The sequence below is a fragment of the Halichoerus grypus genome, chromosome 13 (genome assembly GCF_964656455.1).
Source record: "Halichoerus grypus chromosome 13, mHalGry1.hap1.1, whole genome shotgun sequence".
Lineage (NCBI taxonomy): Eukaryota > Metazoa > Chordata > Mammalia > Carnivora > Phocidae > Halichoerus > Halichoerus grypus.
Genome location: NC_135724.1, coordinates 18,605,308 through 18,620,997, shown reverse-complemented (window position 1 = coordinate 18,620,997; position 15,690 = coordinate 18,605,308). Strand labels below are relative to the sequence as shown.

The window sequence follows — 15,690 nt, the reverse complement described above, 5'->3', positions numbered from 1 at the left end:
TACATGGAGCCTCATGGCCAAGGGTCTGTCCTTGGCCCTCCCCTCCTCACTCCTCCACTTTTCTGGCTTCCTCTGTTACATCATCACAGAAGACACCTGCAACTCTGTCTGATATCTCACCCCAGTGTCCAAGTTCACCCTCAGGTCCCTGGCCTAGAAGTCCAACAGATACATGGAACTCATCCTCCAAATATGTTGAAGTGAAAGTAGAGGGAGGTGGTCAGTAGTGTCAAATTCAAAATTGTCTTTTAAGGCACCCTAGAGGTGAAGTAACAGCAAACGTGCTTGTCTGTATGGTTGCTCTATTTTCAAATGTAGTGAACATCCAGCGTAACTTCAAATACAGACTTCAGACGATGTATCGGATTAGGCATTACATGTTTTCTTTCTTTCTATGTAGGTGAACTTCATGCAACCCAAAAAGAAGAGGAGAGTCAGCAGTGATCCATGATGGCTGCATTGCATGGGCAAAAGGACCAAACCAAATAAGCCTGTCTCACCTGGGAATGAGCTCTCAGATCTCTTCTAGCCCCATCTTTGTAATATATCCTTTTATAGCTAGACTCTGCATGTATATTTATAGTAGAGAACACGAATCGTACAGATAAAAACTAGTAAATTTTTACACGTGAATACACCATGTGACCACCACACACATCAAGACTGTAGAATAATTCCAGCCCCCCGCCAGAAGGTTCCCATATGGCCTTCCCTCAGTCAATACTGCCCTCCCCTCGAGGTAAACACATCTGACTTCTACCATCAGTGGTTACTAGTGCTCACTCACAATCGCCTAAATTGAACCATCTAGTATGGGCTTCGTTGTTTTAAGCTTTTTTGACTCAAAATCATGCCAGATTCATTTTTCATTTATATTGTTGTATGTCTCCGTGGTTTGTTCTTCTTATTGCTACGTTGTACTCCATTGTATGAATGCCACAATTTATTCATCCTTTCTCCTGTTGATGGACATTTGGTTTGCTTCCAGTTTCTTGCCATTGTGAGAAAGCTAGTAGGAACCTTCTTAGATATGTCTTTAGTTGGTATGCAATTGTTTCTCGTGTGTGTGTGTGTGTGTGTGTGTGTGTTATCTGAAAGTGGAATTCTGTGTCATAGGGTTTGAGATACTGCCAAAGAGCAGTCCAAAGCAGCCCAACTTTTCTATTCTCCCACCAGCAGTGTTGTAGAATTCTAGCCATTCACATGCCCATCATGATTCAGTCTTAATCCCTCTATACCTTCATTTACAGCAAAAGAGTTTATGGCTTTCTTGCTCAGATTTTCAGAATCAGGTTTTCTTTCAAGCATCATCTGTCTTCCAGAAGGAGAGTATCAAGATTTTTATCTCATTCGCCAAAGAGGAGGTGATCATTTTTTTCACTGCTTCATTCTGTAAAGATCTTGAGATGCTTCTGAAGAGGTGTGGACCTACATAGGAAAAGACAGAAGGGAAATAAGGATTTGTAGAGCACAAACCTGATTTATCAAACTCCTGGCTTAGGGAAGTGTTCTAATTTGCTACATATTCCACTGGTGAAGTAAAACCATTTGGTGACTAGGAAGCGATTGTCTCAGAAGGCGTCGTGGCTCACAGAAGAGCAGACCCCGAGCCCACAGGCTGATGAATGATCGGCAAGGCTATGTCCCCCAGCCTGCTCGGTAAGCCACTCTCGTGTGGATTTTGGCATAAGCGGGCTTTTTGTTGTCATTAGGAGTTTTCCTCCCCCTGGCTGTTCAGAAGTTTCAGATGAAATTTTTCTGATGTTTTTAATGAAAGATGATATTTGCTTACCCATCATAGAAGATATTTCCTCGGCAGGAATGCTGTCGAACATGTTGCATTCACCACATGACACAAAGTCTAAAAATCACAGAGAGACTAATTACTGGAGGAAAATTACACCAAAAGACCTATTTCCTCATGATGAAAATGACAGCCTGGTGCCCCGTTACCTGGCCTGATCGGGCAAATAGCCTGAGCAACATTGTTTCAGTGCTTGGCGTTACAAGCCACCAAAGAGGAAAGAGGCACTTCGGAACTGTAAGCAGCTCAGCGAGAAATCAAGGTGAGCTGTCAGTTAAGTGAGGTCTAATTATAAGTCTCATTTCCAGTATTTATGAATGCGACAGATAGTAACCGGGACTTACCCGCATCCATATGTGGGGCCACTTCAGCAAGTCCTTCTCGCTTTATGCCAGCAACTGAATGATCATCTGGAAGCTTTGACATTCCATGCTGACAGCCAGGGTCTGTCCCGGCCAACAGTGTGAAGTGAGGACCACCCCTCTCCGCTCACTCTGCTTTGCCTCTTCTCGCCAGGTCCTACTACCAAAAGGGTCCATGCCTCCCCTGATCAAAAGCCTATTTAAAGAGATAGAAAGGACTCTTTCCCTCCTTAATATGAATTTAAATCACTGCCAATCACTTCCCTTTCTGGTCACAAAAGATCACATGTTGCATGATTATGTTTATATGAAATGTCCAGAGTCGGCGAATCTACACAGACAGAAAGTAGTTTGGTGGTTGCCTCGGGCAGGGAGGGTTGGAGGGAAATAGGGGTGAAGCTGCTGATGGGTTCAGGTTTCTTTTTGGATCATGAGAATATTCTAAAATCGACTGAGGCGATGGTTGTAGTATATCTGCGAATACACTAAAAACCACTGAGTTGTACACTTTCAATGGGTAAGTTGTACGGAACGTGAATTGTATTATCAGTAACACTGTTTTTAAAAGTCGCTTCTTTCTATCTGTGGTCTTTTTCCCAAACGCAGAAGATTGCAAGTGTCCAAGAACAGGTGAGGACGTTTGGGAGTGGAGAGTGGACAAGGAAGAGGTGAAACCATTTTTGTTCCCCTGAAATCACACGTAAGAAGGCCAGTCTTGGTTTATATTAGAAAGGGGGCGGGCGATTTTGCTTGATATGAATTGGTGTTGCTCCAACTTTTCAAACCCATAACCGCTTTTGATAAACATAAGGTCTCATGACTTCCTTTGAGCAATTTGAAACTTCAAAATAAATTAAATATTACGATTACAGGCAAAGCAAAGCAATTATAACACGACCTCTCCAAGATGCTTCTACACCCTCTTCTCTCACTTGGAATTGCGATACAGAGGGAGGAGTACATTTTGTTACTAAAACTGCCTGTAACTTTCTCCCATATTATGTCACAGCTGGAAGCAACTTTACGATGTTCCCTTTATCTCTAAAGATACTCATCTGCCAGCTACGCACTAGGACCTGGGGTTGAGGAGACGGGGCTTAAATCAGATGGGGAAATACAAAAGGAAGAGAAGGAGCTCCTGGATATTTCTTTGCTGGGGGAAGGATAAATTTGAACAGAAAAGGGTTTAGAAATAGAGGGGGGAGTTCAAGTTCAGATATGACCATACCCTAGGATATCATCATTGGGAATATTTCGGTCAGGCGTCCTCCTCCTCTAGGAAAACATGAAATGTTATGTTGTCTAAGTAATTGACAGTATTAAGGAATTGTTATTCATTTTTTGTAAGCATGATAATGCTGGTGTGGTTATGCCTTTTAAAAGAGCTCTTATCTTTTAGAAATGCATACTGAAATATTTACAAATGAGATTATCAAATACATGGGATTTGCCTCAAAGAAATCCCAGTAATCTTCCCCAGGAGAAGCAGGACAGTGTCTAGATGAAAGAAGCCTGGGCATGAGTTGATAATTGTCAAGGCTAGATGATGGGTACACAGGGATTCATTATGTCATTCTATCTAATTGTATGTATGTTTGAAATTTTCCATAATAAAAAAAGGGTTTTAAGAAAAACAATGTTTCCAACCACATGGAAGACAGAAACTGGATTTTTCTTTAAAAAAAATTAGAAAACCAAATATATATATATATATATGATACAATTGTTTTCAGACATTGAATCATAGGCAATGCATGAAGAGAAAGAAACTAAATGGGACCTACCATTGCCCCACCATATTGCCGGAAGACAGTTTCCATGAAGCCCAGAATTCTCACTGGAATGGAGAGGACAGGATTGGAGTTCTTTCAGTTCTTTTTCTGTAGAATATACAGAGCAGAGTACTGGAGAAGGAAGTGCTGGAGGGAGGGAGACAGACAGATTGAGAAAGAGCTCCAGAAATCCGTAAAGAAGTCCCATTGCATGCTTGAGAGGAAACTACACAAGTCCAGTGAAGAAAACACTGGAAAACAGTAGGTTGAATGCTTCCGTGAACCACAACAAAAAAAGCCAAGTAACATACAGGACATAAGGCCGAGTCCTCAGGAGGGTTTTGCCTTAGTAATAGAGCTCAAATAACCTCAACCAAAGGCAGATTTGGAAGTGATCTAACAAATCTTAAAAACAACACTTGAAAGAATCAAACAGCTTCCAAGTAATTTAACTGCATGCCAGAACAAAGTCCAACACATTTAAAGAAACACAGCAAAAGCTAAAATGCAACAATGTAAATTCAGAGTGTCATCATCCGATCTGAAGCAGCCAGGCTCACAAAGAAGGAGGAAACTATGATCCATACCCAGGGGAAAGATCAACCAATAGAAACAGAGCAAGACACGGCAGAGATGATGTAGTTAAGAGAGAAGGGTGTCAAAACAGGTGCCCTAAATATGCTCTATGTGTTTGAGAAGGTAAGAAGAAAACATGAACATGATGAGAGAAATGGAAGATACAAAAAGAATTAAATGGAACTTATCGAGATGGAAACTACAGTATCAGAAAAAAACTTTAAATTCACTAGATTGAAAAGCACTGAAGAAGCATCAGTGAATTGGAAACTATCCAAAATAAAGCAGAGAGAAGAAAAGCTGAAAGACAATGAACAGGGGTACTGGTGATCTGTGGGAAAATACCAGAAGTCCAACGTGCTTGGGAATTCAGGATAGGAGAGGAGGGGAATTAAAAAATACTTGAAGAAGCAATGACCAAAATATTTTCAGACTTGATGAAAGCAATAGACTTCCAGATCCAAGAAGCTCGATAAACCTCAAGCAAAATGAACATGAAGGAAACAACCCCAAGGCTCATTTTTTTAAAAAAAAAATTTACAGAAAACCAGGACTAAAAAGAAAATCTTAAGAGCAGCCAAATGAAATAGATACATTATATACACAGGAACACAAATAAGAATTTTCCTGTGAAAATCCGTGCAAGCCAAGAGGCAATGGATAAACTTATTTAAAGTACCAAAAGATAGAAAAAAAGATGTCAATACCCCCAAAATATATTTCAAATCTGAAGGTGAAAATAAGACTTTTTCAGACAGACTGAAGCTGAGAGAATTCACCACAATCATCCATCCCTACACTCCATGTATGCTAAAGAAATCTCTTTAGGCAGAACAAAAAGGAGATAGACGCTGGATGGAAATCTGAATCTGCACAAATGAATGAAAAGCAGCAGAAATGCCTGTGATTCCCTCTGGGACCACTCCTGCTTCTTTGTCATGGCAGGCATTGTTCCCTCTGTCTAGAAGGCTACCAGTCCTTGGGAAGACTACTCAGATCTCTGAATGATGCTATGTGAGCCTCCCTGCAAAGCCTTCCCTTACCACCCACCCTCTCAAACCCAACCAGGCACTCAGGTGCCCTTCTTCGCCCCCCAGATCCCTGCATGTTCCTCAAATGTGCTACTCGTCCCACTCCGCTGTGATTGCTCAGTCCGTCCCCACCTCAGATCTCGGACATCTGGTGGCAGGACTCCCTCTTAGCTTTGTGAGTAGCTCACCAGCTCCTGAATGAATTAAGGTTGGCCGGATGGGAACCTGAGCGGAACACTGGCAAGACATTGAGCAACTCTGTCCATATTTATTCTCCACTCATTTATTCATTTGTTGATTTACTCTCTTATGGAATGACCTCAAATTCATCAAGGAAAGAGGGAGTTGATCTGTATTCTACTCGTGAAAAACAAGCTGGCATTTGCGACCCCTCTCCTGTGATAGAAACCACAAGCTCACCGAGTCCTTGCTCTGTGCTATTTGAACTGCACACCAATTAAGACTTTCTGAGAAGCAGATGAGGTTATGGAGGAAAGGAGCCAAAGTGAGCAAAATCTGTTCCTTCATTAGAGTCAAACTGGATAAAACACACACATTTTTTTCATATAATATGAAGTTGAATGCTCTCAGCTCCCTACTTTACTTATGTGCTTAGATTGCCTCAGAGGAAATTGTTTAACCGGCTGTTCTACTCCTTTATTGTGAAATAAACAAATATGATGAGGTAACAAAGCATAAAGTTCAAATAATATCTCTGTGCTGTTTATAAACTTGTTTCTGATTTCCTTTGCTATTTTTCCATTTTTCCATTTTTCTATTACTGCCTGAGTAATCAATATCCTATTTATTTAAATATGCAATAACTGCATACAGTTTTGACCAGTTCATGAGAGTCTCAGAAATGAAATACTAGACAAAAATTTCTAGTCACATTTAAAAGAAGTTCTAATTTACATAAAATTTAAAAAAAACCATGGAGATTAAAACCTAGTTAAGAAGTTGGTAGTATAGTTATTGGAAGTTGCTTTTTGGATTTATTTATTTTAAAAAGTTGCTTACCGGCAACCCCCATTTCTAAGCCTTCTCCTTTTTGAAAGCAGAAAGCCAAACTTCATTTGTAAATCTTTTTCTCTTAATACATTAAGTGGTATTGTTATTACATATTAAGAAATGAAACGCTTTGCTATTTGAACAGCAATTTTTCTGATTTTTTTATTATTAACTGTTTTAATAATTTGAAAATAACTTATTTATTTATGAGTATTAAACGTTTTAACAATGTGCTTGGGTTTGTGAGTAAAGGTTTCAATGAGGCGGGGATTTTTGTCTGCCTTTGTTGTAGTTTGCTGTGAATCCCGAGAGCCTGGACAAGGGCCTGGAACAGGGTCCATGGTATCACTCCGTAAATGGTGCAATGAATGAATGAATGAGTTGTGCTCAGCCCCAGAATCTTTACCTCTTGGACCACCAGCCTTTGGAGTTAGCTTGGAAGTGATCTCTGGCCATCTGTTCTCTCTCATTCTGTCCACCTGATCTGTTTACAATATGTTAATGTATTTGATGATGTTATCCACCTTTGACTAATCACTTACAAGTAGACCCCAATGATTATAACAGGAGACCTGGGATGCATTCACTCACATTTGCAGAGACTTCCTTTACTCACTGGGCTCTCAGATTTCCATGACTTTCAAAAACAGTCACGTTTCACTGCCACCACGGATTCTGAACTTGAACGTTTTCCTCATTTCCGACCACTGGTTTTCATGTGTTCACTGGGGCTTACCCTTGAGAGTCACCCAAAGCCAGACTATATTCCACACTGAAATATCCCACAGCAAACCTAAGCCCAACCTAAACTCCAGAAATGCTGGCCGAGGGGACCTGGGCACAAAAATCCACTTGCTCTTTTGCAAAGTTTGTCTCATCTGTCAGGATCAGAGAAGTTCCACCAACAGACAGAGAAGTTTCCCTGAGCCAGGGGAGACGCCTAGTTAACTTCAGCGTGGGCTGTCCACAGGTTTCTGACATGGGACCTTCCCAGACACCAAACCCCAAGACCAGTGAGACACACGTTGGAATCAGCTACGGAAATTCCTCCTTATTCTGGCTTACATTCTTAAGGATCCAGAAACCCTAATTATAGATGAGATGTGTTAATGGCCTGTAAGGTGAGAATTTCGAAGATACAAATGAGTATGAGTGAATCAGCACCTTTTAAATGTCTGTAATGCAGAATACCCACATTGTTTGGACCAAACCAGACCAAACCAAAGCTGCAGCTGCCGACGCGACATTTCTATTAGTTGCTGGTAATGATGTTAATTTACGAAATATCATTTCAAACACTGTGCCCACTCATTTTTTTTTTAGAGTGATCATGCAACCCAAAAAGTACATTTATTTCAGCAAGGTGGTTTGGTTCAGAGAAGTTTTAAATATTCTAGTCAAAGAAGATCACTTTTTGCTGTAGTTGCAAAAAACTACCCATTTCCATCAGAAGGGATTTCCAAGCTGTAAATGAAGTGAACTTTTTAAAAGGACACTTAGGGCACCTATGTTTCAAAGAAGTCTCCTCCCATCATTTCAATGCATAGCTTAGAGAAAATACAAACATGGATATTTTAGGGTCTTACGTACATTGGCCACAGAGCCCTGTGGGATTTTAAGGAGAAGGGTCTCTTCAGTCCTCTGCACGGAACACCTTTTAGCATTTTCTTGTATCAATTGAAAATACCATATTTTTATAAGCTTCCTGTGAAAGACAAGAAATTGGGTGTATCGTGTACTTATATATGATATATTTCATATGATACATTTCATACATTTTTATGTGGCCTACAGTGAATTTCAGCTTCATGAATATGAGAAAAAAATCACAAATAGTTATCAAAAACAATAAGTGTTTTATTCTAGAGTTTACTTGCCTAAATTACTTAAGAAATTTGCTTTTTTAAAATAATAAAATTCCCACAAAAAGTGAACAATATGGGATTCTAAATCCACTCTCCAGACTTGCTTCCCCTGTAATATCTGTAATAGAACAATCCTGAATTAGCTGCTACTTTCCATAATTCTTGTCAGCAAAATCTATCAGTAGTTCTAACTCTGATTATACACGCTGGTAATGTAATTAAACGTGTTTTAAGCCTATCTCTGATGTCACAGTTTCAAATATAGCCACATAAATTTTAGCTATGAGTATTTCATACATAATTTATATATACAAATGTGTTTGCATGTGTACCTGGATTAAGTATAATAAATGTAAATTATATAATTTATATCTATATACGTTTAACTGTGTTTAGTTTCAATCAGACAATGGTTTGATATATATTTTTAATGAGGGAAAATCCTACTGCAATATTAAGATTTTGTGTTTTGCAGACTTCATTTCTTAGTATTTTTTTAATTAAAAAGACAAATGCATTTCAATGTTCTTTTTAGTAAATGTTATGCTTCCTGCTCCAAAACAACCTTAAGTTTATAAATAAGAGTTAATGAATCCAAGAACCATGTTATTCCATGAGCTTGTGAACAAACGGTTTAGAGTCAAACTACAATTCTTTCCAAGTTGTATTTTCACACGATACAGTTTATAAACAAGTTTCGGGGGAAGAGGGATTGCTTTTGTCTTGTTTTGTTTTTCTATATTTTTAATAAACAAAATTAAAATTCTGCCTTTGAAACGACTTAGAGACGAGCTGGATTTCTAACCCATCACAAAAATGGACTTGCACTAAATTGAGGGATTTCTCGGGCCGTCAAATGCTCTTCTGTGTTTTTCTCTTTGAGGGCATTCCAGACAGGCGTGGGGATGGTTCTGGAACAATCTGCAGCCTCACGTGACACTTTCCTCATTGAAGAACGAGGAAGCCTCCATGGCATCCATTCCTGAGAACTTGATCAGAAATAGATCCTGAGAGAAGTGACACTAACCTTGGACTCTCTCACGCCGTAAATTGTCTCTTTTGTAATTGTGACAGACACTCCCCCAGGTTCTTCCTTCCATACGACTCCCATGATCACTTTATCCTTTCTCTTGCTGCTGCCAAATGGAGTGGAGTTCCCGGAGTTTTGACACCTTGTAAAGACATTCCAGTGGATTCTAGCACACCCAAACAGATGGTGTGAAAAGAATACAGGGGAAGAAAATAGAGCCCTCTGCCAGATTCTCATGTATTCTAGGTAACATCATGTTCCAGCAGAAGAAAAAAAATAAAAAGGAACTGATATCATTGTTACTGCCTGCTTCCTGAGCCAAGCCACCATGCTTCTGCCAAAGATAACAACGTCTTTAAGATGGCTACAAAAACTCCTAACATTACGTGAGGTAAAAGGGCTAGACCTATGAGGGGGTATAAAACAATAATCTGTATTATTGTTATACTGTGTTACATTGACGCTTACACAAAACAATTTTTTTTTTCTTTTTAGCTAAGAATGACATCCAGCTCAAAATAACATTTCTACTTCTCCTTGTCCAGTGTGCTGGAAATCTCTACTGAGCTTCTTCTCTGAGGCTGGCATTGACTTTCTCCACATATTAAGGCTAGTGACATGAGAACAAAGTATATGAAATGAACATTAAAGAACAAGTAAATGTTTTTTTCCCCAGACACAACCATACACACACACACGTACACACAAGCACATGAATAGATGTTTAATATCATTAGCCATTAGGGAAATGCAAATTAAATCTACAGTGAGATTCCACTATACAACTATCAGAATGTCTAAAACAAAAAATAGTGATAATACCAAATTCTGGCATGGATATGGAGAAACTGGATCACTCCTCCATTGCTGCTGGGAATACAAAATGGAAACAGTTTGGAACTTTGGAAAACGGCTTGGCAGTTTCTTTAAAAACTAAACTAGCAACTTCTATACAACCCAGCAATTATACTCCTAGGCATTTATCCCAGAGAAATGAAAACTTATGTTCGCACAAAAACCTGTACACGAATGTTTATAGCAGCTTTATTAATAATAGCCCAAACCTGGAAACAACCAGATGTCCAAAGTGTGCAAACTGTACTTAAACAAACACTATGAAGGGACGTGGGGGTGGCTAAAATGGGGCAGCAGGAGGGCTCTGGTGGTGATGGGAATGTTCCAGATCTTGACTGCATCCATGTCAACATCCTGGCTATGAATCGTATTTGCAAGATGTTACCATTGGGGGAAACTGGGTAAAGGGTACATTGGATTTCTCTGTGTTATTTCTTATAATTGCATGTGAATCTGTGTCTCAAAACAAAAAGGTAATTAAAAATATGACTCCTGAGGTGCCTGGGTGGCTCAGTCATTAAGCGTCTGCCTTCGGCTCAGGTCATGATCCCAGGGTCCTGGGATCGAGCCCCACATCGGGTTCCCTGCCCGGCGGGGAGCCTGCTTCTCCCTCTCCCACTCCCCCTGCTTGTGTTCCCTCTCTCGCTGTGTCTCTCTCTGTCAAATAAATAAATAAAATCTTTTAAAAAAATAAAAAATAAAAAAATAAAAATATGACTCCTGTTACAATAAAAAAATTAAATCTATATAAAGACACAAAGGAAAATATGGATCTTTTGAATAGATAAATTTGAAGACGATAGTGATCCAGATTTAAGCCTCCACATTAAAATAGAATATATATATACACACAACAATAGATTACTTAGCTTTAGTCAAGAAAGGAGTCATAGTCTCTTTATGTCTTCATCAACCTATTCAAAGGATTGGAGAAAGAAAATTATGGGTACTTTATCAATGATATAATGGATGGATGATACAATTAACATTACCGCAGCACGATGCTCTTTGGGTGTGCAAAGATAAAATTATTGAAGCACCACTCTCTGGTCATAAATCTGGCTTGTCTAGAGGCCATGCATGCTCTCTCATCCATGTCCCTTGGGACCAATGACATGAACTATTGAATGGCTAACCAAAAGTAAGGTACAGAATATAGTTTAGAGCTAGTAAGTGACCCACAGAGATATAAAACTCGTGACCTTGGTCTCATTGCTTTTTCTGCTTGTCTGTCAAACACATTTGATTTTAAGAGACTGAGAGGCCACATCATATGAGTAGGAGAAGCCACCTTTTTGCAAGACCTCTGGTTCTTGAAATGCTTACCCAGATTCTCATGCCCACTTCTCATTTGCCATCTTGCCTTTTCTCCAACTCTGGCTCTTCCTGGCCTGCTCATTTCTCTTCCTTCTTATATCTTCTTTTCCTCTGCTTCTCCCTCAAAGTTCTCCACTGACTCATTCCTTGTCCTCCCTTCCCATACCAAGGCCTTGCTTCCTCTCCAGCTCAAGTGCCCCTGCTCAGCTGCTGATTTCTCTTTCTTGTATTTGGAATTTCCTGACTCCACAGTTATATCATCCAGAACTCAGCCACACATAGGCCTACGTAGAAAGGAAATTATTTTGCTCTTTAGTAGATGCTTTTAACTCTACAAAATTCCATAAATAGAACTGTTTTTTTTTTTTTCTTTTGAATTACATATGATAATCCCCACAGTGCTCTAGAACACCTTTCTACTCTGGGACTTTGGCCAGAAAGTGTTGATGAGGACACGTATCTTTCCAACTGCCTGCCCCCTATTCATCTCCCTTCTCCTTTCTATAAACCCCCCTTCCTCTTTCTGTCTTACCCAGACCTCCCCTGTGTAAAACTTCATGGTTTTTTTTTTTTTCTTTTTGTTTCTTACCAAGTATGACACCACACATTTTGGTTAGAATCACACACACACACACACACACACTAGCAGCAGAAACAGCAAACTTATTTTCAGGTAAAATCAATAAATGATGATCATCTTGTGCTATGATCTCTACCTCTCTGCCCCAACACATATTCTCATGTACTCTGGGCTCTAAACAGCAAATAACTTATGCAGGGAAGGAGGGGTTCAGGGAGGGGTCGTCTAGGAGCTACAGTCACATAAATAACACCATTTCCACGAGGGGAAGCTACGCAATGTGATTTTGTTGCTGCGCCTGACCATTGGCACTAAGTCTCTAGCCCCGTCATTGGTAACAGAAACAGGACAAAAGCAAAAAAGGGAAAAAAAAAAAAAAAGGGGGAGAGAATCTCTGGTTTTTAGCACACCCTCTTAGGCATGGAATCCCTGTCTCATTGTTTGACTTTGTTTTATTTTTCGCTCAACCATTTTATGGTCACTGTAACGACATAGTCCAAACAGAACCATTTAGAAAACAAAATAGTCAATAAATCACTGAGACTTCTTAGATGTAAGGCCTAGACCATCCCCTTACAATAAAGCCACTTGTGTTTTTCACTCTGGATCACTTTCCCTGGAAAAGAAACTTGCCTTATTTATCTGAGGTAAGAGAAAGGCAACAAATTAACTATTTATGTGAGCATCATAAAGTTGAAAATCTCATGTCTAGATCTTTCCAGACCTGGAGTCTCCTCAAAAAAGTCAGTCCTCAAAGTGAGTGCTTGGACCACAGACTGCCCTCACTGGTCAACTGGTGATATATGTGTTTTCTGTGGGATTCTGAGTGTGGAAGCAACAAATTAAATGAGAGATAGTGATAAAATAGCTCAATGGTTAAATAACTTCAAGATTTTGAGTGGCATGTGGGAAATCTTAGAAATTTGTTTTGCCTATTAATGCCCAAGGGATAACATTTCATTAATTTATTGTTTAACAGACCTAGTGGTTCAAAACAATTCATTATTGCTCACAATTCTCTGGGTTGGCTGAGCTCAGCTCTTCTGCTCCATGAGGGAGAAGCTGAGATCACTCATATGGTGGTATTCACCTGGGAGCTCAGCTGGAACTGGATCATCCAAGATGGCACCTCATCTTCCAGAACCCCTCTCCTGTGACTCTTCATCATTTAGTGGTTGACCTCAAGCTTCTTTATCTAACAGCTAGAGCATCATAGAGAGGCTGGAGCCAAGGTAGAAGCTGACAGACCTCTTACAAGTGAGGCCCATAACTGGCCCAGTGTCACTTTTGCCACAGTCTGTTGGTCAAAGCAAGTCAAGGCCAGACCTCCTCTTGAAGGGAGGAGGAACATGCATGGTCATAGATGGGAGTTTTTGGCCATCTTTGGGGACAATCTACCCCTGATGAACAGGAAAGAATGCAGACTACTTCTCCTATAATATGTCACATTTAAAACAGGGTGATTTTAGCTGATACTGATAACATTTGGAAGTTAGTGAAAAATAATAATGCTTGTTTCCTTGCAAACAATAGGATCTATTTTTCTAAGACTATTAACAAGAACTCCTTACTGGCCTGCCAGTGGGCCCCCAAATCCCCAGTGTTAGAGCCATTCCTTTGAGTTACGCCATCTTTAGGAGGCTGCCCCAGATGCAAACACCTCTGGTGTTGATTTAGTGTCACCCACGATGCCTTTGAGTGAATCAGAAATTAGCAACCAAGTGAATAAGAGACCTTTGGGGCAGAGTTCTTAGTCCACAATCCATGGTTGGGCTTTGGGCATTTAAAAGACCTTGAAATCACTTTCAAAATGTTGTAGTTATTGTGTGCATTTTTCTTCAGTTTCTCAAATGGGGCAAATACCAAAAAGGTTAAGACTCACTATTCTGAGGGCACGGTCACAAATAAGTCTCCCTAGGGAAAAGGCAAACCAAACAATTCTCTTTGGTGAGTACTTCACAATGTAGCAGGTAATTGTCTTCTGATTATCTGACATCTTCCCCTATGTCTCCCCCCAGCACACATTCTATCTTTATATGTGGAAGGAAAGGTCTTCACTTCTGCTCACATCCCCCACTGAGCAGAATCCTTTAGAGTCCTCAACGTGTATCTAATCTAGTTCTCAACTCATATTCCTCGGGATCCTTCTAGAGCTAAATGAGGCCAAGAAGGAGCATGCCTCCAGGGAGAACCCAGGGGGTGAGTGGGGTCAGGCTTGCCCCCATTCAAACAGAGCAACTCTACCTTCCACTTGGCCTTATACTTACATATACATTTCCCTTTGAAGAATGAGTCCTGAGGCTAAAAGAAGTTTGAGAATTACTAACAAGCCCAATGCCTTTATTTTCCAAGGAATTAAAAAATGGTGTTCAGTGGCTTTAAATATTTTTCTCAAAGTCTGGAGTCAGAGCTAGACTAGAACTGTAATTTGTGTTTCCTGACACTTAATTCTGTAAGTGTTCTAGTCAACACACTATCCCCCACCCACCACCACCAAGGACAGACCCTACCACCTTCTCGGACACCAGAGTGTGCCCTCCCCAAACTCCAATGCATGGTTTCCTCCCACGCCACAAATATCTCCAGTCAAGGAGCAGCCAGTTGATGAGTCAAGAACTTAAGATAAATCCAGGAGGAAAGCAGCCTGGGCTAGGCAACAGAGAGGGAGGTGGGATGGAAGAATAGGAGAACTCCGAGGAGCCCATGGAAGAGGCTAGCTCCATGTTGGTCTCACTATTGGACTGTGACCTCACCTTGACTCGTCCTACATCTTTCTTTTTCTGCCAAAGAATGAATTCGAAGGAGCAACAAACAGCCTTCTTTTTTCTTATATAATGCAAAAACACACTGTCCCTGATCACTTAATTCCTGACAGCTAGAAAGTACATTTCAAAGTCATATACATATTCCAAGCCTTCCAAAATGCCTAAAGGAGAGAATGCTAGACAAACCCCAATAAAGATATGTGTATAGATTTCTATACTTGCAGTGTTAATGGGCCTTGACGAAGACCACTGTGATTTTAATGCATTGTATTGTTTTATTCCTACTGTATTTTTAAATAGAACATTTCAAAACAATTAGATTAATTAAATATCCACGGGGATGCAGGAAATGTTTTCTTACCACACTTGGGGACTTGACCAGCTCAGCTCCTTGGATTTTTTCAGAATGAAGGATTCTCACTCCATCGGAGCCTTGACAACTATTTCAGTCTGTCATCAGGAAGACCATTTCAGGACCTGGAAAATTTTAAGACTTCTTGAGACTTAAATTTGCCAAACGTAGCTGCATAGTTTAGAGGGAAGCCGTCCTTCGCCACAAGGGGCACACTTTTAACCTCCCTAGCTTATTGTCTGAGAATGCAAAGTGGATCGTGGTCTTGGGGAGTAAAATACAGGTTAGAAAGGTTAGAAAAAGTCACCGAGCAATTTTTATTGTCTATGTTTCATCAAGATACTGAAAGTTGAAAATTTCACCCCGTGCT

The 15,690-nt window shown here is 40.1% G+C and overlaps 2 long non-coding RNA genes across 2 annotated transcripts; both read right to left on the bottom strand.

Annotated features, from left to right (window-relative positions):
- Positions 1 to 285: 285 nt before the first annotated feature.
- On the bottom strand, positions 286 to 4,059 carry LOC144379770 (uncharacterized). Its single transcript, XR_013443145.1, has 4 exons — positions 3,951 to 4,059; positions 2,149 to 2,362; positions 1,793 to 1,861; positions 286 to 1,428 (listed from the first exon to the last, which is right to left on the bottom strand). It is a non-coding gene; the product is annotated as an uncharacterized LOC144379770 (long non-coding RNA).
- Positions 4,060 to 9,073: 5,014 nt separating this feature from the next.
- LOC144379769 (uncharacterized) lies at positions 9,074 to 15,417 on the bottom strand. Its single transcript, XR_013443144.1, has 3 exons — positions 15,330 to 15,417; positions 10,274 to 11,220; positions 9,074 to 9,617 (listed from the first exon to the last, which is right to left on the bottom strand). It is a non-coding gene; the product is annotated as an uncharacterized LOC144379769 (long non-coding RNA).
- Positions 15,418 to 15,690: the final 273 nt, after the last annotated feature.